This window comes from Jaculus jaculus, chromosome 20 (assembly GCF_020740685.1).
Source record: "Jaculus jaculus isolate mJacJac1 chromosome 20, mJacJac1.mat.Y.cur, whole genome shotgun sequence".
Taxonomy (NCBI): Eukaryota; Metazoa; Chordata; class Mammalia; order Rodentia; family Dipodidae; genus Jaculus; species Jaculus jaculus.
Genome location: NC_059121.1, coordinates 23,096,131 through 23,102,353, shown reverse-complemented (window position 1 = coordinate 23,102,353; position 6,223 = coordinate 23,096,131).

Below are 6,223 nucleotides of genomic sequence, written 5' to 3'. Positions count from 1 at the left end.
CAGAAAACACAAGCATTATCTGAAAGGATTCCAAGTCTTCAGGGTAATATGGATGTAAAAGGACTTGTCCCTTTTGGATCCCGGAGTGGTTAGGGGATTTACAACACAAAATACCTTCTCTGAAAACTTCAGCCATTTTAAAATGTATTTTATTTTTATTTATTCATTTGAGAGAGAGAGAAAGAGAGAGAATGGGCATGCCAGGGCCTCCAGCCACTGCAAATGAACTCCAGATGTATGCACCCCTTGTGTATCTGGCTTACATGGGTCCTGGAGAGTCAAACTGGGATCCTTTGGCTTGGCAGGCAAACGCCTTAACCTCTAAGCCATCTCTCCAGCCCAACTTCAGCCATTTTAAATGAAAGGTTATAATTCAAAAAGGCTCAAATGCATTGTTGTTTCCAGATGTCCTCCCGTAAATGCCTCACCTTTGGAGTGCTCCACAGCCAAGCCTCTTTGCCAGGTGTTAGGAAGTGATTCAGAAACGTAACCATGTCGGATGACGGTGGAAACATTCCTGCGTTATACAGGCCTTTATGATTTCTGGATGAGACCTCTGGGTTTTCCTTCTCCAGCACAAGTCTAACTTTCCTTGGCTCCATTTGGGGCTTTTCTACACTGAAGGGTGGAACTGGGCAGCCCTGGTGAGGGGCCATGGAGCCCACCCCTGTCCCTCAGGTGGGAAGCCGGAGCAGCTGCCAGCCCCCAACCGACAGGCTTACCCTGGCTTTTCTCCCGCGGATCACAAGTTCTCTAAAAAAAGTGTCTGCAGGACAAACAAGCATGCTTTGATGGAAGACTCTTGGTCCCGTTTTCACCATTTTTATGAGCTTGCCACCTGCTCTGGAACCATGTCTAGATGCCTGATGAGAGCTTGGTTCAAGGCGCTCTGCGTCCTGAGTAAGTGCTCAGTGAAGGCCAGCTTCGGGATTGGGTGGAGATTTTCATATTTTCTGAATTGTTGGGACCTGATAAATCTGACCAGTGCTGTTAGAGGGAGACAGTTTTCTCTCGGGGTGAGTGGAGATGGTTTGACTGGATGGGGAGCCGTCTTTACATCCTGAGAGAGACTCCCCCTTTCTCTCGGGGTGAGTGGAGATGGTTGGACTGGATGGGGAGCCGTCTTCACAGACTGAAAGAGACTCCCCCTTTTTCTCGGGGTGAGTGGAGATGGTTTGACTGGATGGAGAGCCGTCTTCACATCCTGAGAGAGACTCCCCCTTTCTCTCGGGGTGAGTGGAGATGGTTTGACTGTATGGGGAGCCGTCTTCACATCCTGAGAGAGACTCCCCCTTTCTCTCGGGGTGAGTAGAGATGGGTTTGATTGGATGGAGAGCCGTCTTCACATCCTGAGAGAGACTCCCCCTTTCTCTCGGGGTGAGTGGAGATGGTTTTGACTGGATGGAGAGCCGTCTTCATATCCTGAGCTTCTTCTGTCCCTGCTGCTCCGGCTTGTGCTGTGTCCTAGAGGGTAGGAGGTCCCTCCCTGGACACTGTGGTATGCTGTACAATGGCCACAAGTGACAAGGACTTGTTTGACAGGCCTCTACCATCTACCATAAGTCCTCTGTACAAGCAGCCAGAGAACCTTCCGCTTAAGGGAAGGGTAGGGTGACAGTCTCTGTTCGAGGCCTCCCTGTCTCCTCTCTTCCCTTTAGTTAACAGAACTCTGGGATCTTTCTAGGCAGGTAGACAGAGTTGTCTTCTCAGCCTAATTTGCTCACGATGCCAACCTCCTTGTCATATACTGGGATGATGTATCTGCTCCACTTCGAATTCACTAGCGTTCTCCCGGGGGCTTGGAGGAGGCTTTTGTACTTTTTTTTTTTTTTGAACTGCTTTGAACACAGGCTTAAGGCCTGGAGCTGGAGTCACTATTTTGTGATGGAAGGAAGGAGAGAGACAAGAGAATGACCTGTGAACAAGACCCGAGGGCCTGAAAGCCTCTCACTGTTGCTGGCTCTCACATCAGGAGCCCCAGAATAAACGGCAGGTAAATTCCTAACACTCCACTTACTGCTGTCTAATTACTCTTGACTCTTGATCACCGTAAACTGGTTACATCCCTAAGCAGCAAACATGTACACACACACACACACACACACACACACACACACACACACACACGTGCTGTCTTCCTGTCTCTATTTTATAACTTATATATTTGACATATTGGTATTATATTAATTTATTAGAATGTTTATAATAACATTAAGAAATAAAGTTTAGGGGCTGGAGAGATGGCTTAGTGGTTAAGCGCTTGCCTGTGAAGCCTAAGGATCCCGGTTCGAGGCTCAATTCCCCAGGACCCACATTAGCCAGATGCACGAGGGGGGCGCACGTGTCTGGAGTTCGTTTGCAGAGGCTGGAGGCCCTGGTGCGCCCATTCTCTCTCTCCCTCTTTCTCTCTCTGTCTGTCACCCTCAAATTAAATAAAAATAAACAAAAAAATTTAATTAAAAAGAGAGGAATAAAGTTTAAAATAGCCCCACACTCTGCCCATGCCCCCACTAGTACAAACGCCATGGAGTGAGAAATACCAATGAAAGAAACAACAGAGATAAAGATCACGAAGTCAGCAGATGTGGAGCACTGACGACTGTGCGTGTCAGGGGAAGAAACGGGGACCAACCTCCTTCAGAAGGGAGACCCCTCAGGGGACACAGCGTTGGGGAGATTATGCAAAACCAAACTTTCTGAAGAACTAATATGACAGGATTATAACTCAGCAAGTTCTTGTCACGTGAAGTTTCTGCATCTCCTCACCGTGCCCGAGACAGCTTCAGACATCTTTTTTGCCAGTAATCATGTTACAATTGTTTTTGTTGGGAAATCGCAAAGAGGGTTATCCAGTTATTTCCATTTAACAAATGTAAATTTATTTTTCACGTAGCCTGGTTCACTTGGTTAGAAGCTGGAAGTGACCCGGTGCCTTGGTTCATGCACGCTTAAGGTCATGTAAGGGTCTAGGAGGGAACGCAGAATAAGAGGCCCCTGCGAGGCTTTTGGGGGGTGAGATCACCAGCATGTAGCTTCTGGAAGTACTGCCAGTTGGAAAAGGAAGTTAATCAAAGATGGGAAGGAATCTTGGTGGGCTCCCATGAGGACGCCCTGGCAATACGCTGAGGGTGTGGCTGGCCTCGGCAATGCTAAAAAGTGCATTTTCCTATCTTTCCAGGAAAAACAAATGGTTTTTCAATATAAGTGTTGAGTAGAAGAAACACATTTTCTTTTTTAGTGTTTTAGTCTTTCAGGGTAGGGTCTCGCTCTAGCCCAGGCTGACCTGGAATTCACTATATAGTGTCAGGGTGGTCTTAAACTCACAGTGATCCTCCTACTTCTGTCTCACGAGTATGCCCAGCAGAAATATATTCTCCTGAGGAATAATATAGGTGTTTGCATTCCATAGGTACACCCATAACTGAATAATTGCTTATGGGTAATGCTCTTTTTTTTTTTTTTTTTCCCTTGGTCCACATATAGAGCATTGAAGAACTCCATACTGGCTGGCTCCAGTTACATTGGCTGAAACTTACCAAGACTTTTTGGGAGAGAGAAAGAGGGAGAAAGTTCTGAGTTACCTACTTGCCTAATGAGGATTCTAAAACTGGTCAGTAAAGAATGTTTACAGAGCAGCTTCGAGAAGGCCAGACTTAATAAAAACACTAGCTCGGTCACTTCCCTTGATGTGTGGGTTTGCATTAGAATCCTAGGAATCTCCTCTCATAGCATTGCACGTTACATTTAGCACAATGTCCGCAAAGGTATGTCTTGATGGCGCCTTAACTAAAAAGTATGGAATTTATTGACTAAGGAAGGAACCACATGTTAGCTTTTTAAAGGACTATTCTCTCTCTCTCTCTCTCTCTCCCCTTCGCTCTCTCTTCCCTCATTTGTGGTTAGGTGCATTCTTTATTCTTTTTTCATTTTTTTTTTCTTACTAAGAATTGATTTTATTTTTGCATGGAATTACCCAAAAGGAGAAAGCTATTTTTTTTTAATTTTTATTAACATTTTCCATGATTATAAAAATATCCCATGGTAATTCACTCCCTCCCCCCCCACTCTTTCCCCTTTGAAATTCCATTCTCCATCATATTACCTCTCCATCTCAATCATTGTCAATTTTTTTATTAACAACTTCCATGATTATGAAAAAAAGAATCCCATGGTAATACCCTCCCTCCCCCACTTTCCCTTTTGAAACTCCATTCTCCCCCCTCTCAATCAGTCTTCCTTTTCTCTTGATGTCATGATCTTCTCCTCCTATGATGATGGTCTTGTGTAGGTAGTGGCAGGCACTGTGAGGTCATGGGCATCCAGGCCATTCTGTGTCTGGAGGGAGCACGTTGTGAGGAGTCCTACCCTTCCTCTGGCTCTTATGTTCTTTCCACCACCTCTTCCGCAATGGACCCTCAGACTTGGAAGGGGTGATCGAGATGTTGCAGTGCTGAGCACTCCGGTCGCTTCTTTCCATAGGTGCATTCTTTTCACAATTTTATGCTTTGCTTTCGTTGCCCTCAGGATATGTAGAGCCAGACAGTCCTGGATGGACCGAGATTACTCTATTTATTCTACGACTGGTTATGACCCTAGTTAAACATCGGGTTACAGTTTTCAAGTGCTCGAAGAACACTCGGGTTTCTCCTCAAACCTTTGCCGTTTTCAGGTGTGCTAAGATTCACACTGACTGTGGTATAATTTCTTTTTTTAATACAATTTTGTTTTTTATTAATTTTTTTGCTTATTTTTATTTATTTATTTGAGAGCGACAGAGAAAGAGGCAGAGAGAAAAAGACAGAGAGAGAGAGAGAGAGAGAGAGAGAGAGAGAGAGTGAGAGAGGGAGAAAGGGTGCTCCAGGGCCTCCAGCCACTGCAAACGAACTCCAGACGCGTGCGCCCCCTTGTGCACCTGGCTAACATGGGTCCTGGGGAACTGAGCCTCGAACCGGGGTCCTTAGGCTTCACAGGCAAGCGCTTAACTGCTTCTTTGCAAGTATGCACAGTCAGATTGGTGCACAAATTACAAGTGCAGAATGAGAAAAAGTAGCTACTTTTTCATCTTTCCGCTCCCCTAAAAATATGCATTCAGAGCATCCTAAGTAGCAAGCTGCTCATGACAAGTGTGACACTGGTGAGGAGCAGTGTCTGCCAGCAAGGGGCTCACAGGGCGGAGATGGGGTCTATTTCATGGGGAAATAAAAAAAAAATGGGATGACACAGCAGGAGATAGATTAGAAATATTGACCTCCTGCTGGAGAGACGACTCAGCAGTTAAGGCGCTTGCCTGCAATGCCTAACGGCCCGGTTCACTTCCCTGGTGCCCAGGTAAAGCCAGATACACAGTGTGGCACATGCACCTGGAATTTATTTGCAGTGGGTAGAGGCTCTGGTATGCCTATTCACCTCTCTCTCCTTGCAAAGAAATAAATAAAATGTTTCTGAAAAAAATCAAGAAACGTTGCCCTCTTTGGGGGAGGGACTTTGTGTGTGGCTGTGCGTGAACGTGCACACACGTGTGGATGCGGAGGCAGGAGGACAGCCCTTAGACGTCATCGCCTTCTTTTGAGACAAGGTTTCTCCTTGCCCTGGAAGTTTAGGATAGACTGGCCCCAGGGATCCATCTGTTTTTGCCTTCTCAGTCCTGGGATTATATGTAAGCGCCATGACACCTAACATGCATATATGCCTTCCTTCCTCCTTTTCTTCCTTCCTTCCTTCCTTCCTTCCTTCCTTCCTTCCTTCCTTCCTTCCTTCCTTCCTCCTTCTTTCCTTCCTTCCTCCTTCCCTCTCTCCTTCCTTCCTTCCCTCCCTCCTTTTCTTCCTTCCTCCCTCTTTCTTTCCCTCCCTTCTTTCCTTTCCTCCCTCTATTTCTCTCTTTTTATTTTAAAAATATTTTTATTTATTTTTGGAGAGACAGGGAGACAGAGGGAGGGAGAGAGAAAGAGAATGAATGGGTACACCAGGTCCTCCTGCCACTGCAGACAAACTCCAGACTCATGTGCCACTTTGTGCACCTGGCTTGATACAGGTACTGGGGAATTAAACCTGGGCCAGCAGGCTTTGCAAGAAAGTGTCGTTAACCGCTGAGCATTTTCCCAGCTGCTCTCTTTCTTTTCAAACATAGGTCTTAGGGATTGACCTCAAGTCCTCACGCTTGCAAGGCAAGCACTTTACCAACTGAGCCATCTCGCCAGCCCCTGGGGGAGCTCTTGAGTCAGCA